The 24,861-nt window shown below is 40.5% G+C and overlaps 1 protein-coding gene and 1 long non-coding RNA gene across 3 annotated transcripts in view; one reads left to right on the plus strand and one right to left on the minus strand.

Moving 5' to 3' along the window:
- Window positions 1–24,861, plus strand: part of doc2b (double C2-like domains, beta) — a 262,373-nt gene that overhangs the window by 181,745 nt on the left and 55,767 nt on the right. The window lies entirely within an intron of this gene.
- On the minus strand, window positions 20,643–21,910 carry LOC134039311 (uncharacterized). Its single transcript, XR_009932761.1, has 4 exons — window positions 21,816–21,910; window positions 21,227–21,262; window positions 21,093–21,134; window positions 20,643–20,858 (listed from the first exon to the last, which is right to left on the minus strand). It is a non-coding gene; the product is annotated as an uncharacterized LOC134039311 (long non-coding RNA).

The raw sequence follows: 24,861 nt of genomic DNA on the forward strand, positions 1-24,861 counted from the left end.
TCATGTTTTTTTAGCAAGTTTCACAGGAATCTCCAAAAATCGAGGCTCAACACTGTCATAGATGAACAGCTAAACCGCGTCACATAAGTGTGTGCTGCAGCTGGCGTTACTTCTACGAACAAATGCTTCGTAACAGATCTTTTAATATTGAACACAGATGTTAAGAAACTTGTCTTTACACTTGTTGGCACTGACATTATAAGGGCAGGATAGCTGGTTTATTTATGTACACTTAACGGAGGAAACACAAATGCTCGGTACGGCTCCACACTGCAAGAGAAGCCGTGTGTCCCTGAACCCCGTCTGTCTCTGGTCCATATTAAAGGAGGAACCATTCAGTGATCTGACGTAGATGGGTCAAAATGACGTAGATAGGTAATTTTTTGGCTCCGCCCATTAAAACCTGATCTGAAAACGGAAGAGAAACTGTTCTACGGTCTTACTCCACATTTCAGTGCGACAAAGTTTTCGCGCCTTGCACATGCTTTCAGGAACTCATTTCACACGTATATAATGTACTGAGAAGCAAATCATGGAATTTGCTTTACAGGATCTTTAACATTCAGCATGTCAACACCCCCACTTGCTCTTATACTGTACAAGTCATGCTTAAACTTTATCAATTACACTTTGTACTCAGCTATACACTTCACAACTGGCTGGTACATCACATTCCAAACATATAACCCACAAACATTTCCATTTTGAACTTCGCTACAGGCTTAGTCAAAACATCTGCAACAGTCTGCTGTTGGACAATATTCAATAATTATCTTACTGTCGTTGAGTGCAGACCTAATGAAATTATAATTGATGTGGACATGTTTACATTTCTGACGACATACTTGGTTCTTTGACAGAACAATTGCACCTTGGTTATCTGCAACAATTTTTACTGGTGCATATTCACGCTCACTCTCCATCCCTTTTAATAACTGTACAAGATACAATCTTTCCTGTGTAGTTGTAGCAAGCGCCATATATTCTGCTTCACATGTAAATAAAGCTACTGTTGGCTGATTCTTAGATTTCCACAGGCCCATTTTTAGTTAAAGGGGTCATTGATTGCAGAACTGAATTTACCTTGTCACAGTTGAATTACGACAGTTCAGTGGGTAAAATGGACATACAGTGAACCCCAAAGTCCATTGACACCTCTTTCCTATGCAAATCTGACAATAAAAAATGTAGCTGTGAAACGGTAGGTTTTGAAAAAGCTCCACCTTTTTTGGCTCTGGTCTGTACCTTTGTCACACCCCAAAATTTGCTGCGCGCTGCTCTGTGTACTTCCAATGAATTACAAAGAAGAATGTTTTTCAAGGATATTGAAAATGGACTACGGTCGTAAATGCAGTGTTCCAGCCTGTACAGGGAATGCTGACACTTTTCAGAGTCTTCCCAAAGAACCAAACATTCAACGGGCTGTGATGTTTGTCTATGAGAGGATCCCTGTGCAATTCGACCCTCAATTACACATTTGCTCAAACCATTTCACAAGGATAATTTTGAAAACCTGGGACAATGTAAAGCAGGATTTGCTATGAAGCTGTTGCTGAAAAGAGGTGCTGTTCCAACCTTATGTTCATCACAACCGCAAGCTGTTGTATGATGTTGTCGCTAACAGTAATTAGCAATGCTAACGTATCCTGCCTGTATCTAGAATCGGTAGAATGTGTGATGATTTAGTTTATTGGCAATGGGGCTAACGTTATTTCATGTTCCTGACTGTGTTTCATTCAAATAAATAACCCGTGTTGTCATGTAAATCTACAATTCAAGATGCATGTTTGTCCAGATCTATTTTTCAGCAAGATAACTAGAGCTAACTGAAGCTGAGTTGAATCACGATAGTTTGTTTGCTAAGCTGTAGTGCTAATGTTACCCACCTAAGTCGATACTGCTTTGACAACAGAAGTGGAAACATCTAACGTAATCATTTCAAATGATATCTAGTCAATCTGTGAAAACAGTGTTGTGTAGACACAATAGATTTATTTGTATACGTTTTTATTTAAAGTCTCCACCTTCGATGTTTCAGTGAGTGCTGTTGGCCGTGTTGCGTCTTTCCTCCGCAGCTTCACTCGTTGTAAACCAACCAATCAGCGTGCAGCTCATCTATATATTCATGAGCATACAATAAAAGGAGAAAAGCATTTTTTCCCGGGACAAATTCACAGGAAGCATCAGGGGGCATAGAACAGCACCCGGGCAATTTTCAGCCCAACCAATGTTACATACCCTATTCGGAGACCTTAAAGAACAGTGTGAAATACCCCAAAAACCCAGTCAATCGCCCCTTTAAACTAAAGCAGTACCCTGTCGTACTTCGTTTATCACTTTGATCTGCAGCCCAATCAGCACCACTTTATGTTACAAGTTTGAGTCCTTCATCGTCTTTCTAGTAACACAACTCCTGGTTTATTGCACCCTTTAAGTACCTTAACACATGTTTTGCAGTTACCCAGTGTTGTTCTTTTGGCTCTGATAGATATTGTGACAGTTTACTGACGATCCAACTTAGGTCAGGCCTCGAACATGTCATGACATATATAAAGCTACCTACCACTTCACAATATATTTTTGAATCAACAGGTTCACCATCATCATCAAAGTGTGTTTTCTTTTCACATGGGATAGACCTAGGTTTACAGTCAGACATACCAAACTTCTCTAGTATGTTTGTTATGTACCTTGTTTAATTCATCCTGATTTCTCCTTCTCTGCAAAATCAATGCCTAGGAAATATGAGTTTTCCAAGATCCTTCATCCTGAATTTTGCCCTCAACATGTCTTTCGTACTACAAATTATCAGGATTATCCTTTCATTTTAAGTTTGTTTACAATAGACACAATGATCTGCTGGATTCTGTGTAAAACCATTTTCATGAAGGTGATCATACAACATTTTGTTCCAGTTTCTTCCAGACTGTTTCAAACCGTACAGTGACTTGTTTAACTTGTAGACTAGCTTTTCACCTGTTTCTGACTTCACTTCAAATCCTTCGGGTTGCTCCATGTACACTTCACAATCTATTGGAGCATGCAGATAGGCTGTCTTAACATCCATCTGGTGTAAGTCTAAGTCATACTGAGCCGGCAGTTGCATTAAACTATGTACTGATTTCATATTCGCAGTCAGGGAAAACGTTTTTTGTAGTCTATGCCTTCATTTGACTATAACCCTTTGCGACATATCTGGCCTTGTAGGTTTCTGTCTCATCTGGATTGTCTTTGACTGCGTAGACCCATCTGCCCCCCACTGCATTTTTGCCCTCTGGTAGTGTGGTCAGTGTGAATGTATCATTCACCCTAAGAGAATCCATCTCCTCCTCCATAGCACTAGTCCACACATCTGACTTTGACGAGCTTATGGCTTCCTTAAAGAAAGACAGAAATTGTACAATCAATGATTACATCCTTACAAATCATAAACAGAGCTCATGCCAATGCCATGTTGGGGAGGAAAGAGCATTAGCCATAGTTATGTTTGATCAGGGGTTGATCAATGAGGTTGAGGGCTGTTTGCGCCAAAGGTCCATTTGAAGAATCTGAAGTCAAAGCGGCTGCGCTGCAGGGTCGTGTGACTGAGTCTGCGGGATCTCAGTCAAGTCGCATTTAGAATTGCGTTTTTGGTTCTTCTGTTGAAACGTCCAGATAGTGACGTGTTTACTATAAAGTTGAATCTCAGGAGAAGCTTGGCAACGTCCTTTGGAACGGCAGTCCTGATGGCGTTCATGCCATGGTTGGTTTCGCTGGAGTCAGAGATTGATGGTCATCTTAGAGTTTTATACAGTTCGAGGGAGGACCTGTCTGGGGTCAGACGTTGATTCGGGGAAGCTGGGTTCTGAAGGATTCATATATCTATCTATGTGTCTATTCCAATATGTAATGATAGTATTCAATGACACAAATCTGTGTTCTAGAAAGAGTGGTCTGGAGTCGCAGAGGTCCCATAATATCAGCTTTAATGCAGCAGTTGGAAATCAACAAGTACAGAACTCTGGGGTTGTCTACGTTTCCCTACCCGCAACAGAGTTTGGGCTGGTTCACGAAGTCCAACTGGCTATCTGTCCCTCCCCAGCATATATTTATACAGTGCAATTGAAACACAAGTATCAAAAAAGGGTTGAGCTTGTTCTCTCGTGCATCAGGGAGTTGTTCTTGCCTACGCGTCCCACCTGCTCGGGTGCTGTCTCCACCCGGTTTCAATGTTGTTTCTGAAAATGAAGAGATAGAGACACAAAGAACAGCCTGCTTCCCACACCCAGTGTGAGACCCAATGTTTAAGCCTGAGCACACTTCTAAGTTCATAACTTTAATAAGCACAATGCATAACTTTAATAAGCACAATATATTCTTTAGTTCTCAACTCCCCCCTCCTTCCTTCACACCTACCAAAGGTTTGATCTGGTCTCTGGCTGGTTCATAAGATTGTTCAAATATTGTTCTGGACATCTTGGTACAGTTACAAAATATAGTTGAATGATTGTCTTATTATGTAAGCTTTGTGTAGATACCAAGAATGACTTGGTCATCTTCCAGGAAGAAGGAGTAGTTCGTAGAATCAAGATTTCAGTAAACACAACATTAAAACAAAGTAACAAGCAATACACAAATATTCCTCTCATAATTCTTCACCTTGTACTCTTGTGGTAAAGGTGAAGTCTGAAGAACTTTCCTCAAAAGTTCTGATTAAGGTATGTTCTTTGTTCAAATTGCTGCCAAAACGGAGAGCAAATGGTTGCTGGAGACAGCATGCTGGAGATAATCAGCATACTGAGGGTGTCACGAGGGCTGATTAGGTTTGTCTAATGTGATTGAATCACCCTTCAGATGTGACAAGATGTTGGCTCTGTGTGGTCTGGCTGACCTCACTACAAACCTCAAAAGTGCAAGAGTGTACCTGTAGGAAAGCAAGCAACTATAATGTAATTTACAGTGAGTACAAGTAGTTAACTCCGTTACAACTAACCAACAAGTGCAACAAGTCCCTCAGTAAGTGTCATTGTGTTCCTGGAGGAAATAAACTAATATTGGATACAACAAATCTTTCTTAAGTACCGTTGTACTCCCGAAACAAGTGCATATTTAGCCTTTTCTTGAAGGTGGGGAGACAGTCAGTGTCTCTGATGGAGGTGGGGAGATGATTCCCACATCGGGGGGCCAGACAGGAGAAGAGCTTGGGTTGGGAGCGGGAGCTCTTGAGAGGTGGGACCACCAGACGGTTGTCAGAAGAAGACCGAAGGTGGCGGGTGGGGGTGTAAGGCTGGAGGAGAGAGACTGGATGTAGGCAGGTGCAGTCCCGTTCACCGCTCGGAAGGTCAGTACCAGGGTCTTGAATCTGATACGGGCCGTGATGGGTAGCCAGTGAAGGGAGATGAGGAGCGGGGTAACATGGGAGCGTCTGGGTAGGTTGAAGACCAGGCGGGCTGCTGTGTTCTGAATCCTCTGGAGAGGGCGGATTGCACATGCTGGGAGACCGGCGAGAAGCGAGTTGCAGTAGTCCAACTTGGAGAGGACAAGTGCTTGGACTAGCAGCTGGATGGAATGCTCAGACGGTTATCTCCTGATCTTCCGGATGTTGTAGAGGGTGAATCTACACGACCGGGAGACTGCAGCAATGTGGGCGGTGAGGGAGAGCTTGTCATCGATAGTAGCCCCGAGGTTCCTGGCAGAGGATGACCGTCACCGTCGCAGATCCCAGGGTGATTGAGAGATTGTGGGAGATAGAGGGTCTGGCCGGGATGATGAGAAGTTCTGTTTTGGCAAGGTTCAGCTGGAGGTGGTGCTTGGTCATCCAGGCGGAGATGTCTGTGAGGCAAGCCTTGATTCTGTCTGAGATCCCCAGATCACTTGGGGGGGAACGACAGGTACAGCTGCATGTCGTCAGCGTAGCAGTGGTAGGAGAAGCCATGGGAGGGGATGATCGGTCCAAGGTGGTGTACATGAAACATATGAGAATCTTAAATCTTACATAAGAAGTGTACAAGTCTAACTAATACTAAGGGGCTAAAAATGTAAAAAAAAAATCAGAATACAATCAAATATTAAATAGCTATAGTACAAATACAAATAGGGCAACATGCAATACGGCATGCAATATGGCAAGGTGTCTTGTGCAGATGAAGTGATAAGTGGTCGAGTCCTTGGCCTTGTTGAAGAGGCCAGCAGCGGATGGGAAGGAACTGTTTGCGTGGCGTGAGGTTTTGGTCCTGATGGACCCAGAGTGTGTCCAGGGTGGGAGGAGTCGGACACAATCTTCCTTGCTCGCCTCAGGGTCCTCGAAGTGTGCAGGTCCAACGCTTTAACATTTATGAAATTAAATATGATACTTTTAACACTTTTTCCCACCATTTTGTTTTGTGGACGTTTGAGTTGCTCCACAGTGTTTTGAAGTGAACTGAATCTAGTAGTAATTATATTTGGTGCTCTGTCAGCAGGTCTTTATTCTATGAGCCAAGAATAAACGAGTACAAAGAGAAATGCCAAAGAAATGTCATCAACTGCAAACCAATTCAAATCCTAAATTCACATTGCTGTAACCCTTCCCCCATCACACACTCTATCCCTTTCACTTGTCTCTTCCCTAAATTTTTTTGCTGCTCATTTACAACTCAAAATACGAGTGAAGTGTAGAATGAAATATGATGTCTTCTCATTTCCCCTGCAAGAGGCAGCCTCATAGCTGAATCAAAACGAAGAAATTTGGCAGACCGGTGTAAAAATTGACCTAATCTCTATGACTTAAACGTCCTTTTAAGTTTTTCCCTTCTCGTGATATTTTCATGCATTTAGCCTACTCATTGCATTCATTCATTAATAAAGAACCCCCTTTGAAGATTATTCTACGACGTTACCGGCAGTAGAAGATGGAATCGCGATTCAAACAGTACCATCTGCTAACTGAAAACGTAAATCAAAACGTAAATAAGCTTGACATTTATTTAGTGGAAAATCGCTCATTCATAAAAAGCTCGCTGGTAGCGATCATTGTCAGTAACAATGCAAAATGCGATATAGCCCTGTGTGGAGAAGCTGCCCCGGTAAATTGTACTACTACGGTACACTACTGCTGTGTTCGTCTTGGTAGATTGCGTTGGTTGAATTGGATTTAACGTTCCGTTGTACGGTTTAGGCTGAAATTAATTATTTTCATGAACAGATTGACAAAGTTTAGGCTGTGGCAATGAAGTTCAGGTTAGTAGTTAGATAGACTTTTGATTTAAGTAAGGGGAGTGCCGAACATGTTCTGTCGCCGTATGACTTCCTAAACAGCTGTGTAGATGTTTTTGTAGTGTCTCGCGTAGGCTACAGTGTTGCAGTGATACACTGGATTGAAACCACAGGTAATGATAATTTCACCCACAAATCGTTTACTTGTAATCTAATGTCATAATAAATCCTACAACGAAAATGTATATGTGAGGAATGTTTATTTTAACGATTGAAAACAGATACATCATAGACCACTGTAGTATGTGTTGCCCGGGCAACACAGGCTAATGTCATGATGCTAATACTTCAGTGAAATAGTAGACTACTGTTTCCGAAAGTAGATGTACTTCCTTAATAATATCAGCTTATATTGTACATTACACATCACAATTGTGTGTCATATCACAAAGTAAAATGAGTAAATAGTTTTCACCCTGGCCTCTTTGCTTGTGGCGTTTCTGCAGCTGCCTTGCAGTAAAGCTATAGTTAGCCTAGCTATCCCCCAAGTTAACAGTTGCTAAACGAATGTTCTGCCAAAGATAGTCACGCGTGTTTTCGTGACGTTAGTGACGTAGTGACGTTAGTAACGTCAGTGACTGTGGCTAGCAAATTAGCCACCGTTAGCTTCACTTTTCACCACAAAAACTTAACTTGAGCCTGAACCATGCAACGGAACGTAAATCCCAATAGAAGCAACTCAATCGCTACCAAGACGAAACTTTTGACACCTAGGTTGTCTATGTAAGCCAAATATTGACTGAGTTTTAGGGGGAAAAAAGAAATAATAAAAAAAACTAGAGAGGGTACAATTTCTGGGGAAATTGTAGGGTGTGCTTGCTTGCATCGGTTGCACAGGGGTCTGTATATTTTATATAAAAATGCATAGGGCCTACTTATTATTTATAAAGATTACATAGATTTAAAAGCATCTTTTTTTTGCTGCTTATTTACAACTCAAAATACGAGTGAAGTGTAGAATTAAATATGATGTCTTCTCATTTCCCCTGCAAGAGGCAGCCTCATAGCTGAATCAAAACGAATACATTTGGCAGACCGGTGTAAAAATGGACCTAATCTCTATGACTTAAACGTCCTTTTAAGTTTTCCCTTCTCGTGATATTTTCAGGCATTTAGCCTACACATATTGCATTCATTCATTAATAAAGAACCCCCTTTGAAGATTATTCTACGACGTTACCGGCAGAAGATAGACTCGCGATTCAAACAGTACCATCTGCTAACTGAAAATATGCCCCCAAAAACGTAAATAAGATTGACATTTATGTAGTGGAAAATCGCTCCTCCATAAAAAGCTCACTGGTAGCGATCATTGTCAGTAACAACGCAAAATGCGATATAGCCCTGTGTGGAGAAGCTGCCCCTGTAAATTCTACTACAGTACAGTACTAGACTACTGCTGTGTTCGTCTTGGTAGCGATTGCGTTGGTTGAATTCGATTTAACGTTCCGTTGTACGGTTTAGGCTGAAATGAATTATTTTCATGAACAGATTGACAAAGTTTAGGCTGTGGCAATGAAGTTCAGGTTAGTAGTCAGATAGTTTCACCTATTGAAAGACTTTTGGTTTAAGTAAGGGGAGTGCCGAACATGTTCTGTCGCCGTTTGACTTCCTACAGCTGTGTCGATGTTTTTGTAGTGTCTCGCGTAGGCTACAGCGTTGCAGTGAGCAACACTGGTTTGAAACCACAGGTAATGATAATTTCACCCACAAATCGTTTACTTGTAATGTAATGTCATAATAAATCCTACAACGAAAATGTATTTGTGAGGAATGTTTATTTTAATGATTGAAAACAGATGCATCATAGACCACTGTAGTATGTGTTGCCCGGGTAACAGAGGCTAATGTCATGCTAATGCCTCACCACCGTTTCCGAAAGTAGATGTGGGCCTACTTCCTTAATAATATCAGCTAATATTGTACATTACATTTTACAATTGTGTTTCACATCACAAAGTAAAATAAGTAAATAGTTATCACCCTGGCCTCTTTGCTTGTGGCGTTTCTGCAGCTGCCTTGCAGTAAAGCTATAGTTAGCCTAGCTATCCCCCAAGTTAACAGATGCGAAACGAATGTTCTGCTACAGGTAGTCACGCGTGTTTTCGTGACGTTAGTGACGTAAGTAACGTCAGTGACTGTGGCTAGCAAATTAGCCACCGTTAGCTTCACTTTTTGCCACAAAAACTTAATTTCCACTTAAACCATGCAATGGAACGTAAATAAAAATACAAGGAACTCAATCGCTACCAAGACGAAACTTTTGACACCTAGGTTGTCTATGTAGGCCAAATATTGACAAAGATTTAGGGGGGCAAAAATAAATAATAAATATATATGTGAGAGAACAAAGGTTGTGCTCTCGCCGAAGGCTTGAGCACACCCAACTAGAAAGGTACATTTCCTGAAGAAAATGTGTGTGTTTGCTGTTGAAAAGTTGAATAGTGAAGAAGGTTTTTAAAAGTTTTTAAAAGAGGTATGTGCAATAAACAATGTGAGAGTATGTTGTGAAAGTATAGGTGAGAAAAAACATTTAATGCCATCACGATAGAAACATATTTACATATGCATTTCAATATTTTCTTACTGTTGAAAAAGGAGTGATGAAAAGAGTATCTAATTTACTTTCATCAGTTTAAAAGCGTTAAAAGTATTCAAGCAAATATAGTGATGTTAAAAGTATAAAGCAGACGGTGACCTCATCAAAAACAGGTTTTATTTGTTTACATTTAGAAAACATTTTGTGAATCGACAATTTTGAAATAATTAGTAGCAGTAGTTAGTATCAGCATGTCAAAACTAACATGCAGACAAGCCTCATATATTGCACATACAAACAAAAAATCATCACCATCTCTCCATGAGAAAAAACAATTGTAAATATTTGTAAATAAATGACACAATTGTATGTATTTCGTGGCAATTTTTTTTTTGCCAGAGTGACAAATTTATCAACACAGAGTTTTCTGAACATTGGGCCCTTTGTTTGATATTTATGAATAAATATATTAGAATTTCAATAGTTTACAATATTGTTCATTTCCTACAATCAAAGGCTTTTCACATTGTTTCCAGACCTAGGTTAATACTCACAGAAGTTCAAGACTTCAAGGACCAGTAGCCCTGGACTTACAGTCTTATCAACATTGTCATTTAAACTATACCAACATTAAGCTCAGTTTACTGAGGCTCACTGAAACACTGGGTTTTCCTTACTTTGATGGAACATTGGGTTAGAATCACTAGTTGACTCAAGATTAGAAGACGAGCTTGGGAAAATCTGTTTTCCAATTAAATCTTTTGACAAGGCTCTATGAACCAAGTCATTTTTTAGCCAATCTGAAGATAATACATTTATCTTGGATTACACAGTCAATTTACAATTTAACACTTGAATATTCGTCTTTTCATTAGAGTTTGGGTTACCCCAAGAATAGGTATACACATGTGAAAAACCTTGAATATACCTACCAGCTGAAACCCCATACTAATGACTTATTATGATACAAATATGTAATTTCTTCAAGGTTAATTAGTTCATATGCATGTAACAATTAAACAATTGACAAACAAAAACAACAAAAACACATTTCAACAACAACAACAAAAACACATTTCCATCCTTCATCTTTCATATATCTGTTAAAAAAACTGACTGAAAAGGGCAGGATGACATGAATAATAAATACAAGTAGTAAGACCAACAGTGATTTTTTTGTTGTGGTCAGAGAGATATTTTACAAAGGACGTGATAACAATTGTTACCTTTACAGCTGGTTTAGGGAGGAGCTTGATGCTGCACAAAGGTGGGGCTGTCACTGTGACAGTGATGACTGACTGATGACTGATCTGCAGCAATTTGTTTCCTTCCAGTCGTACACCTGATCTCTCGCTTAACCCTCGTGCTGCCTTCGGGTCACATGACCCAAAGGTTCATAACGAACCATCGTTGTGTTTACCCAATTTTACCCAATACAAAAACAAATTAAAATAATTTTCTTTTAACCTTTGCAATGTGGGGGGTCTGAGACAGCCCAACGGTTAAAAGAAAATGCTTCACTTTGTCTTTGTATGTGGTAAATCTGTCGCAATACGACGGTGGGTCACAATGACGGATGGGTCAGAATGACCCGAAGATAACACAAGGGTTAAGAACCAACTGTAGTTAGTCTCTACTGAACTGAACAGTGCACAGCAATGGATGCACAAATGGAGATGGAGGGTAGGAGGACAGAGCTGGTCCTGACAAGAGAAAACAGGAAGTTATTGTTATAAACTAAAGTCTGAAACTAAACTTGCTAAAAAGGTTTATAATTCACAATAATGAAATACCTTCTTTTCTGCTGCAGGGCAGATCAACATGTATGTCCAGTACAACTGAATACGGCTGCATGATGTTCTGCTTCTTTTATGTGTTTAGCCCTCTGCAGTCCTGAGTGTCTTCACTGTGAAGTGGAGGGATCACAGAGGAGGAAGACCTGAAGGAACAAGTTAATATTACAATGTTATATTAGATGTACAATTAGTGTTATTAAAATGATTGCATTGATACAACATTAATACATGAATGAAAACAGAATTAAAACAAAACATTGGGAATCACATATAAAATGAAATAAGAAAACAATACCTTATTATCTGTTGTGAAGAAACCTCGACACTGGCAGGGAGAACATGTGTCTCTGTGGTCCAGCAGTGATGTGTCCACTGTTGATGAACAGTTAAGATAGTGCTCCAGGCCAAGACTGGCACGGGTCCTTACATATTACTCACAGGAGGACTGTGTCTTCTGTCCATCCGAAAGGAAACTTAATATTACAGAGGACACACAAGAACTGTGTCTCCTGTCCATTACAAAGGAAACTTAACATTGCAGAGGACACAGGAGGACTGTGTCTCCTGTCCATCAGAAAGGAAACTTAACATTAGAGGACACAAGAGGACTGTGTCTCCTGTCCATCAGAAAGGAAACTTAACATTAGAGGACACAGGAGGACTGTGTCTCCTGTCCATCAGAAAGGAAACTTAACATTACAGAGGACACAGGAGAATTAAAATGAAATGAATGTGGATGGAAGTGTGGGGTTTCAGCTGGTAGTTATATCCGTACATCAGAAAGTATGACATCTAGAACACATACTTTCTGATGTATGTCTGCTACACTAAACGTCAGCAGCTGTGTACAGCAGCTGTGTACAATGCTGTACACAGCTGCTGACAGAGTTTTGGCCTGTGCATTTATCAACCCTGACCCAAACCCACCCTGATAAATGCACAGGCCAAAATGTGTTAAAATATTGCTAAACAGAACATGGTTACCTGGAAAACTATATGACCCATAATATTATCCAATATTGTGAACACTTAAAATGACCATAAAAATGGATTGAAAATGGATATTGTGCAACAATATATATATTGAAAAATGGATACAGTGCATTTTAACCAGATGATTAGGTTTTCTTTACATCAGCAGCTACATGATCCCAGATTAACAACAATGTGGTATTGTTCAAAAATACATGATTCTCAGTGGATGTTGGTCTTACCTGACAATTCTAAGACCTGTTGGAGGAATGTAGACAGAAAACATGATTGTGGCAAGTGATATTTTTTTAGTGTACCAGAATGAGACACATTGTAATTTGTACTACTTTACACATTTGTATCTTGTACTTTTGTACAAATTACAATTAAACAACATCAACCTCAAAAGTGCAAGAGTGTACTTTACATTTTTCTATAAACTCAGCTGATACCTTTATGAACTGTTAGAGGACATGACACAGTAGACAGGGTTGTGATAACTGTAGTAGGTCTGCAAAACACCTGAATGGACCAAATGCTGTGGTCTGGAAATAAAAATGTGATCGAGCAGAGTATTTTTCTCAGTGGTGGCAGATTGGATCAGCTGTGTGAACCCTCTACTATGTAACAAGTCTGAGATGGGCTTGCTTGTGTTGGCCAACAGGTCCTCGTTGAAGTCTCCACAGACAATGACTGGGTGGTGATCCAAAATCTCCATAGTCCAAGAGGTTACGCAGGTTTGGCAAGAATTGAGTCAGGCTGTAATCTGGGGGTCTGTAAACAGTTGCAATTAATGCCCTTACAGGGGATTCCACTTTAAGGACAAGAAACTCTAGGTCGGTTACACTCTGCATGTATTGCACGACATGTGCTTTGAGGTGGTTTTTAACATACATAGCTACTCCGCCACCATTTCTGTTGGACAAATGCTGATAGTTTGTGTAAGACAAATGCCTGTTGCGCTTAAACATCATATAGCCATCTAGTTGGAGATTCTCAGCAACAACAGATCCTGACAAGTGAGTTTCTGTGAAACACAAAACGTCGGCAAGGAGCAGTTCATGATGACTCTTGACATCATTGATATGAGATTGGAGTCCCTCTGTATTGTGGTGAATGACGGTTAGCTTTGGTGTCTGGCTGGTTGTTTTTGCATCCTTTAAAAGTGGCATAACGTTGTCCATCGTGGCTCTTCTCATGCTCTCCAAAGTGGTTGAGATGTCAGGATCGGCATATATTTTCTTTTCATCAAAATCAGTGATGCGCAATCCACCAAGTGAGGTTGTTCGGCTGAGTGCTACATATGCCATACCAGGTTCAAAAATAAGCTTACATGACACAACTGCAGACGTGGTTGTCATCCCTTGAACCTTGTGTATAAGTGCATGCAAATGCTAGTTTCATGGAGAACTGACGACGAACCACACCATTTCTTCTCAATCTTTCCTCTGTTCTTTCAATGTACACCAAGTTCTCAGGTTCCCCAGGTATTTTATTGCGGTGTCTCTGCCCAGCGCCCGAATGGTCAAGTTCTAAACCAATCATTTGTACAACAGTCTTGCCATCTTGGACACGGGTAACTATTCTACATATCTTGCCAAATGAGCCGTTCACCAATCCATCCTCCACATCTATGTTTCTGGTGAGCATTACACGAACACCAATTGCAGTTTGTAGTGTGTCAGGGAGATCTCCTTTGTGACCTTTAAATGGTGAAGCTTGTCTCTGCATCTGGCCTGTTTGTGGATCCTTTTTGTAATCCTCTGCGTCAATGTTTACAATTTCAGTATAGAGCAGAAAGGATGGCTGAATTGTGTTGGTCCACCTCCTTGTTGGTAGGAAAAATATGCAGTACATCCTTTGATAAATCTGTTGAGTCAATCACAGCCTGGCAAATTAGTTCTTTGTCTGCCACTGATAAAGCATCCTTCTTTTGTTTAGTACGGATTCTGTTCAACAGTTCTGCAAAAGCAACATCCTCTCTCTGTCGCATAATTTCTGTAAGAGTGATCATCTGAAAGTGGTCTTGCCAGAAGTCAAGGATGTGCTCCTCAAATACACACAAAGGTTTAGCCTTTCCAAGAGGTGGCAGCTGATAGAAGTCTCCCACTGCTAGTACAGAAATACCTCCAAAAGGCTTCTTGCTCCCTTTGATTTGCTGTAGCCTCCAATTCACATATGCAAAAAGAGGTTTTGAAACCATTGACACCTCATCAATGATGATTATCTCTGCATTTGACAGTGTTGCCCTCACTTCATCTAAGCAATTTCCAAGTCCTTGGTATGGAGGCTTTAAAGATCGAGGTAGTTTAAGGATGGAATGCAGAGTTTTGCCTGAAATGTTGAAGGCTGCGGTGCCAGTAAAAGCAGTCAACAGAACAGTGGGCATAGACATGTCACTTTCCTCACGGACTCGGGGGAGTTTGCAGAGTATCTTTGATGCCTCTGTGTGGATGCACTTGATAAGGTGTGATTTGCCAGTGCCAGCGCCACCCGTTACAAAGTTGAAAAACTGATCAGGATTTTGACCACAAACGCGTTTTGTGCACCAGTCTCGGACTGTATAGAATACACTGGCTTGTGTCTGGTTCAGGCTTTGGTACATTTTCGCATTACTGCTGGGTTTATTTGAGGAACTTCCATTGCTGCGGTACTACTTCCTCTATCTGTGGCATTAGCGCTATATTCGGGAACATCATCTTGTTCGTTATGTTCGTCAGGGTGTACTTCCTCCCGTTCTGCAATGCTTTCCAACCGAACCAACTCTGTTGCTGGAGCCAGTGTTGTCCACGCATCCTCAATGGGTCCATTTTGTTCAAACTCCTCAATGGCCTTGTCTACTGCCGTGTTGTCCCTTTCGTACTCGGCCCTGTTCATGTTGACTATATCAAACACAGACTGCAGGTACTCACAGAGGCGCCAGTTAAAAATGATTCATACGTTGGAAAACGTTCCGTTTTCAGCTGCAAGTATGAGCGATAGGGAAGGTACAGTTTTAGTAACGTGCCGTAAAACTTCTCTGGGTGCTTTTGCTGTGAAAAACGTGCATATCTGATGATTGCGGGTTTCCCGTGTGTTCGTTTTTGAATGGCTCCCATGTCATTTAGAAGGGACAATACATTTTTACCGTTCCTTTGTCTTGAGTAGATAATCCTGTAGGTTGAAGCAAACTCTGCCATGCACATGGTTTCAAATTCAATGCCTTCTGGCCTGGCTTTGTATTTATCTGTCAACCCCGACATCCACACATCCTCAGAATCAGTTGTTTTGTTATGTAGACTGCTCATCGGAAGACTCATTTTTAGCGCATTGTCATCCGTCGGTATGAACACAACACTTCGTGTACACATCTTAAGCTTCAAACTGCATACGCGGGCAACGGCCTCTTGAGCACTGACCTCTCTGTTTTTAGAGTATGCCTGCATGATCTGTTTCATTTCTTCACGGTCAGTTGTGTCGGCTTGAATCGTGTCTTTCATTATTGTTTTGAGGTATTCACTCATCTCGTGTTCAGCCTTTGAAATGTAGAATAGAATGTACATGACACAGCAGTAGGGATTCAATATGTATTGGATGTCCATGTTGGCATTCCATGCTCTTAGCAAGTGTGGATTATATCCATTCACCCAACAGTCCTTTGGATCACGCTTCATGACAACCACGCTGGAGTTGGTCAGAGACTCTACACATTGTTCGTATTCGTCATATCTCAAGTTGCGCTGTGCAAGCAGCTGTGCAGTGTTTTCAAAGGATTGGTTAGGGTCTGTCAGCAAATCCCACACCGGTTTTAACTTCATTTTGGCATTGTCTGGGGTCATGATCGATTCAGCACTCGATTCAGCCTCGCCACTTGCTTCTCTGACATCCACTAACAACGGTCGGGTGATCATGGTTTTCTTCACAGGAGGTTTAGTAAATCCGAACCTACAGTGTTTATTACCTTTTTTACAAGACTTTGAGTGATTTTTGCTGTGAGTCTGTACTTCCGTTACAATTTTGTAAAGTTCTGGATCAGTGTTGGGGTTCGGCAGCTGACATGTTATGTGCCTATCGACAAATTCACAAACCTCCTGATCAGAGTTCTCCTTGAATACCGGTGCATTTTGAATCCATACCAACATATGAATATGAGGGCTCCCTCTTGCTTGGTACTCAACACGGTAAAAATAGTCAACCAAGTGTCCCAGGGGCTGTGCAGGTGACATGAGCAGGTCTCTCATTAAAGCCTCAACGCGTTTTTCAAAAATGCGCATGGTTGTCACTGGGTTGCTTCTCAGTATGTCGCATTTTGTGGACCAGTCTAGTTCTGAAAAGTTAACTTGTTCACCTTGCTGTGCCTTTATTGCTGTTATCACTTCTGGCCATCTCATTTCTGCTGCACTAAACGTACAGAAAAAGGTCGGAGTTCCCAGTTGCCTGAGCATAGCAAAAAGATCTTTCAGGGTTTTATCCCAATAGGCTGGAGTCCCTCTCAGTGGCATCATGAATCTGGTTGCATCTTTGTTTTGCACCAATCTTTGAACCTCGCGTTTGTCTTGCAGCAATCTGTTGTATAATCTGCGTCCATCTCTGGTTCTTACTTTCCCTTTGCGGAGCTGTATGCTCATACTGGAAGAAGCCATGTGAATCTCTGTCACAAACTGTGCAAAGAAAATGTAATTTGTGTCCCTGGCAAAACGATTGTCAACACAGAAGAGCCTAGAGTTGAAATATCTGCTCGGTGATATTTTTTTCATTCGGTTGAGCTCATCTAATGTGTTCTCTCCAGTAGGGAACTGAACTGGGAAAGCCATAACCTCCAATTTTGGAACTCTGAAAAAGCTTACAGGGCTATTTCCTTCGGCAGGGGCAACACAAAATACACCGTCACCGTAACTTAATATATCTTGTCCAATGTCAGCTGGTTGCAAACATGTGTCTAATACAACACCAGTTGTCTGGTTTTTCCCTTCTTTGTCTGAGTTAAGTTCCAGATCATCTTGTCCATGTTCTTCTGTGTTACTTGTTTCATCCCTGCTGTCAGTGTCCATCAGATCGCTTGTGTCATTGACAAAATTACCTTGTGCCATGCTGTCAATGGTTGGATCACAAGAGGCGGCATCATCTCTAACAGATATGTCCTTGTACTCGGAATGAATGTCTTTAAGCTTCAAAATGGCTGTCAAAACTTTCTTCATGTTCAGTGTCTGGAACTGATAATGACCTTTATAGCTCAGGCGTCTTTTTAACTTCACTTTCATCAGCTGACTTTGGCTATTTGGTCTTGGTAAACAGTTTACAGTCGTTTCCACCTCTGAAGGTACACAAACCACAGCACCATGAATTGCTCTCTGTTGTCCTTTGGGAAGGGTGATGATTTTAGCAAATGGCATGTGCTTGGCTATAATGTGTCTCTCAAGTATGTTTAGATCAAAGAGTTCAGAGGGAATGGGTGACAGCTCTAACTTGTTCACCACAGCTATGACCGGCATGTTTCCCACCTTAAGATTTTCATGACAGCTATGACAGACCCATTCTTCTCTCCTCTCAGGAACAGTACATTGCTCAAGATCAGCGCATGTTTCAGTGCAAACATGAAAATATTTACCAGTCAAGCAAACTGATACCATGTCTGGATTCTTTTGATAGCTTTCACGTTTGCATACCCTTACTTGATCTGGAAACAAGGCTCTGTGACAAACTGTGCAAACAGTTTGTCACAGAGTGGGCCCATTTTGTGTCTTTAACTTGAAGGAGGATATAGCTTGTTGCATTAACCTATCTTCCACTTGAACCACTGGGGTTTGATTTTCATTTGTCAGTTGTGGGTTGATGTGTACGTGCCTTTGGTATTTTCTTCGTATGTGTACCGCACACCTCATTTTGCAACATTCTATAAAATGGTTCATTAACATATCTGTAATTTGAACGAAGTGTGCAACGTTTAACGTGATTGTGTTTGAAATGTGTGTCTTTTCTGTACCGGTTAAGAATGTACAGTTTTTGTTTTTCTCTGTATTGCATGTCATTTGCATATCGAGATGTGATATAGGATTTCAGTTTCCTTCTGAATACCTCATCTTGACTAGCGGTCTGTGACACGAGATTTCAGTTTCCTTCTGAATGCCTCATCTTGACTATAGCGGTCTGTGACACGAGATTTCAGTTTCCTTCTGAATGCCTCATCTTGACTATAGCGGTCTGTGACACAAGATTTTAGTTTCCTTCTGAATGCCTCATCTTGACTATAGCGGTCTGTGACACGAGATTTCAGTTTCCTTCTGAATGCCTCATCTTGACTATAGCGGTCTGTGACACGAGATTTCAGTTTCCTTCTGAATGCCTCATCTTGACTATAGCGGTCTGTGGCACAAGATTTCTGTTTTGAACGGTATTGTATGTCATGTGAATATCTATGAAGTACTGACTGTTGTTTTTTCACTCTGTACTTAAGACAACTTGCATATTTGTTCCTATCATGCAGCAGTCTGTTTTTATATTTAGCAGACTCAAACATTTTTTTCTGCTGTTTAAATGCGGAATCTGCATATTTTTGTCTACATTCCTGCTTCCTTGACTCATTTCTTTGTTGTTCTCTCTTTTTTTTCATTGTCTTAATTCTCTTCTCTTTGCTAAATTTCTTGAGGGGGTTCAATGTTGGAGGTTCATCACAGTTGATGCACAGCTCCTGAGGATTAGATGTATCTTCAATCGCAGGACTCTGAGGATTGGATACGTGTATGTCTTGGTTGTCATTTGCGTAGCTTATTACGCTCTGGAAGGAAAGTGGCATGAAATCATAGCTGCTGACATCAGACACATCTGAAAACATTGTGTGGATCCTATCGATCATTTCACCTAAATGTTTGAAAGTGAGCATTATGGCCGTACCATTCAGACATGCAAACCCCTCAGGCGTTCTTGAGTGAGGATCAAAGATTCCATACCTTCCAGAGCTGTCTCTGAACAGAGCAATGGTGTTTGAAGCCAGTGTGAGCAATGCATAGTTAGCACCTGATGCCAAAGACTCAAGTCTTGTTGAAAGATTAAGGTACCACTCCTCCATCTCTTTACTCGGGGCAGAAGCTCTTATGTAACCATTCATAACAGGTGATTTTAATACAATGTACCGATGTCCATCAGTCGTTACTCTGCATGGAAGTTCATCAAATGCCAAATAATTAGATACAAGTTTTCCCTCTTTCATCAGCTTTTTCTTAACCTCTCTGTACATGGCGTCACCTTTCTTTAATATATCATCAAGGTCCAGTCCTTGCAGATGCTCATTCTCAAAGTGATGGACAAGAAATGTTAGCGCATTACAAGTGCACTGTCGATTATTGGAGAAAGAACCGTATTTATTATCACTTTGACTGTGGGAAGCTTGAACACTTACAACATCCAGTCTGTGGGTGTTTTCTGCATTTTCAATGTGAGTGTGCTGTACCACCTGTTGTCTGTTCCAAGGACCTTGCATCTGATTCTGTAAATCTGGCATGCTTACAGTTGTGAGATCCAACTTCGTCCAGCGCTGCTTTGCGGCTGCAGATTTTTTTCCTTTCCTCAGCATTTTTGTGCAGGAGATTAATTACAAATGGTAAACCAGCAGTTTTCTTTTTAATGACAGTGAAATATTTCGATAAGTGATTACAATAACAAAACACTTGAGTTAAAATCAGATGTATTAGTACAACTACAGCAAAACAGTAAAGAACCAATATTCTATAATTCACAAAAAAACTAAAGACAATAATTTACTCAAAGATAAAGGTCGGAGATTTCTAAAATGCTTTCAGGGAATTTCACAGAAACAAGTTAAACAGTTGTCAAGCCTGCAGTAATAAAGTTTGTGTGTGTGTGTATATATATATGAAGTTGTTTTGAATTCAGCAATATACAAATATATATCAGTAGTATTCAAAGATGGTTGTTAAACTTGTGTGGGGTGTGTAGTTAAACACAATATCACCCAAATGCTTACAGTTGGACACAGTGAATTTATTCTTCAACCAACAATGATAATTCAGATATTTCAAGTTGTTGTTATAATTCTGGTATTTCAAGAAAGGATTTTTCTGGCAAGGTGAGGTTTAAAGAAAACCCAAACCAAGAGAGATTCAGATCTTTCAAGTTGTTGTTATAATTCTGGTATTTCAAGTTGATTTATAATTCTCGTATTTCAAGAAAAGATTTCTGGCAAGGTGAGGTTTAAAGAAAACCCAAACCAAGAGAGATTTATTTCAGTTCAAGGTGAGGTTTTTTCAAACCAACACCGAGAATTTGGTGGGGGTGAGACCAACACACCCAAGGCACACAGCTTCCTCTCTCCCAGGACAGACCTACCAAAGAAATTAAGTAATTTAGTTGACAGAACCATAAAAAAATAGTTGAACATCTAGTTCATAAAGCTGTACACAAATGAAATATTACCGCCCATTTAGAGTAATGTGTGTATAACATTTTCAACACAATTTCAGAGCTGTATGTGTCTGAAACATTTGTGTACATTAATCATAATAGCTCATTGTACATAATGTTAAGGAAAAAAATAAACCCTCAAAAAACTAACTTACCAGTTCTTGAGAAGAAATATCTGCCTGGAGAGCGAGTGTCTACTGTTAAGAAAAGGAAATGTATTTCAATGTCATCGTCGTCTTCATAGAAAGATAAATGTAATGGCATCATTTGTGTGTCTATGCGAACTCACCACAGGTCAATGTAGGACGGTCACCACGATGAGTATCTGCCGTTAAAAGAAGGGAATTCATATTAAAGTCATTGTCTATTGTGAAAGTGTATGGATGTGACCCATTATCGACGATTCAAACTCTGACGTTGACGACATATTAGTATTGGATTTCTAAGCAGGGATGTTTAGATATGCTGTAGGTGTCTATTTACATATTAAAGTACAATGCTGTGACATAACGTTTTATATTTGGAGTATAAGCTAACTCCATTTACATTTTCGTAAAATTCCGAGTGTCGAGAGCTAGCCGACCTATAATGGGCTCCCCGGCTTACTGTACAGTACACTAATGCCAATTTGGTTTATTTTATCGTTACTACATTTACATTTAGCAGACGCTCTTATCCAGAGCGACTTACAGTAAGTACAGGGACATTCCCCCGAGGCAAGTAGGGTGAAGTGCCTTGCCCAAGGACACAATGTCAGTTGGCATGACAGGGAATCGAACTGGCAACCTTCGGATTACTAGCCCGATTCCCTCACCGCTCAGCCACCTGACTCCCTGACTCCACTACAGTACAGTAAGTCCGAGCATAGGAAAACTCACCACAAGTCAGTGAGGCGTACAGCAGTCACTTGGACAAGCACTGTAAGAGAGAAGATTGTTTTCAGAAATGATTTCCACCCATTGACTCCGAGTCATAATTTTTCAGCTAGAACAGCAGACCATGGTTAGCTACCTAACGTCACTGTGTCCAATCCCGACCGCTGTAAACTACTATTGTCCAAACCCGAACGGGGTTTGGACACTCAGTTTCCGGTCTTTTTGCCAGCATTTTCTTTTGCTATCGCCAGCAAAGTGTAAATTGTATTATTTTAGGCATACCAAACAATCTACGTGTAAAATTTCATGAACATATATGGACGTTTACATGTCTAAATAATATAGGAAAGTTACTTTGGCCGAAAGACCACTCGGCGACACTCGGGCGACGCTTGGGCGACGATCTTTACTCTGACAAGTGTGTCTGTGTTGTCATCGTACTGCTACTATGGGTTAGCATATGAATGTATTTCAATGCTAGCTTAACACTACTTTGTCTTGCCAATGAAAATACACGATCATGTGTGACGTGATCTGTAGTCGAGGGGAGGAAGGTATGGGGGCTAGCAAACTTTGAGAAGAGTTCAACAAAACATCCAGCAGGTGGTGGTATACTGTCAAATTTAGATTTTATCGCATAGTTTGGAGATGTTGAAGCGTGATATCTTATTGTGGAGGACATAACTACGTCCCCGGATATGTTGACAGCATTGATGGTCAGTTTGGTGACCCTGGATCAAGTTAATATCCCCAGAAAAACAGCAGCGGCCAGTGTTTAGAAGTGCGGTCGGGTTTGGACAAGGGTAGCGCACGGCTAATTTACCGGCGCCAGCGTCTTTTGACCGGCTCTAGTAAAGGCTAAGCTAACTCTAAATTTTTAAACAATATTTAGCTCGAAAGGTAAGAAGTTAAAGCTTAACGTGAAATCAGTAAATCAGCTGAAAACGTGATACGATTATTTTTATCAATATTGTGGCATTTTATCAGAATGTTAGCTAAAAACCGGTCGGGATTGGACACAGTGACGCTAGCTAACAAGAATGCTCATTACTGTCGCGCTCGAGCTAGCTACGGTAGTCTGGTTATAACAGTTAGCTAGCTAGTTAGCTGTGTTAAAACGTACGCTTTCTAGATAGCAAGTTGGTAGTACTAGAGGTACTCCTGTAAATACTTAAATAGCCTACCCCAAGGTAAACATAATTTCGTATAATATTTTTTGATATCTATTAGCAATGTTTACCAACCTTTCAAGCAAAATAACTGGACTTACCTGTCGAGTCAACTGTAGCAACTGCTTGAAAATGACAGTTGGCTTGTTAAGTTTCAGGTTGAGCGTGTGACTCGATGAGCGGAGCAGTTTAACAAGCCTAGCAACCTATGTTTCATTGACTTCCATTGACTTTAAAACATGACCATTTCAAAATATAGAAAGATGGGGGGTTTAAAGCTGTAAACATCTGGTCAATAGAACACATTGATGTTTGAATGGAGTAGGTAGCTTAAACATGTAGTGAGCAGCAAGGAAGTACATTTGTGACATTTAAACCTATTAATGTTTTAAGTGCTTCGTGCTGCCATATTGCATAAATAAGAACAGTTACTAGTAGCTCTATCAATATCATAGCAGACAAAAGTATGTCAGCAGTATGAAGGTGAAAAAAGTGTTGCTTTGAAACCAGAATGGTGAGACAGTGTTAAAGGTATATCTGTCATTGTCATGCATTGCAATATTTTCTTACGGTTGACAAAGGAGAAAAAAGAGTGAAATGAAAAGGGTATCTTATTTAATTTCATAAATGTTAAAGCGTTATGTTAGAGCTCAATGCTCTTAAGACAGTCACCCCCATTACCCTGTGCAACCCCAGTCAACACTGTGGAGTCCTTCCGCGATTGGGAACTGAACATCAGCTCCCTCACCAAGAAAGCACAACAGAGGATGTACTTCCTACGGCAGCTGAAGAAATTCAACCTGCCAAAGACAATGATGGTGCACTTCTACTTCCACGTCTGTTTGAAGTTTCTTGGCGAATAAAACCCATTCTGATTCTGAAAAGTATTAATAATTGAAAGATGTAAAAACAGAAATACAGTTTGAACAGTGGAACAGTTTTTCTATACAGTGATGAAAAGCGTTGGCCAATCGGATTGGTTCCTTGTTTCTTGTAACGTAGCAACGGATGGTCATTGTCAGCAAACCTAGAATCTAGGTTTCAGGTTCAAGGTGGAGGAGAAACTAATCATGTGTGCACACCCAGTCCTGTTCAGACACTGAATTTAAAGATGACATAAATATAATAATCCATGGTGCAGGTTTGCCGATGTTGTCGTTGTCCCTGGTGAGTTTTTTTTATACTTTTAAATTCAATCTCGTCACATTACGTGACTTTGTTGTGCAACTGCAAAAGCTACTCTAGCTCTGATCAAAATGCTGCTGCAAAAAGGCTGAACTATTGTGGGTAGTAGATAAGATCATGTTACATCTAGCCAGCGGATCAAGTATGTCAAAGTGGTATTTGTACAGAACACCGTACTGTAGGCGTGAATAATGCATGCATGGTCATCATCGTCGTCCATCTTTGGTCGAAGCGAAGCTAGAGAGAGGATTCAATGGGAGATTTCCTACAGTAAGCTAGATCTACTGCTTCAAATTGAAAACGGAGACGATATTTTGATTACAGACAAGTTCCTTAACCTCTGTTGTCAATATCGCCGATAAAAAGTAAATACTGTTACGAAGCATTTGTTTTTAGGTAACGAACGATAGACGTAACTAGCTAGCTATGTGACCTTGTTTCGACGTTCTATGGCAGCTATGATGACAGCGTTGTAAGCACTCGTCACTAGAATGGCCATAACTTTAAAACAAAAGATCATATTTCAAATCTGTCTGCTGTTCTACATTGCCCACACAATTATGTTTATATATATCAACTCTAACATGGCCTGTATCTTGTATTGAAAGTGCTCGAAAATTAGCTTGTCTAATGTATGGTGGACTGAGAAAACATATTTGTCAAAGCGGAGCGAGCGGATGTCGTGGGAGAATTCC

The sequence above is a fragment of the Osmerus eperlanus genome, chromosome 19 (genome assembly GCF_963692335.1).
Source record: "Osmerus eperlanus chromosome 19, fOsmEpe2.1, whole genome shotgun sequence".
NCBI classification, from domain to species: Eukaryota; Metazoa; Chordata; class Actinopteri; order Osmeriformes; family Osmeridae; genus Osmerus; species Osmerus eperlanus.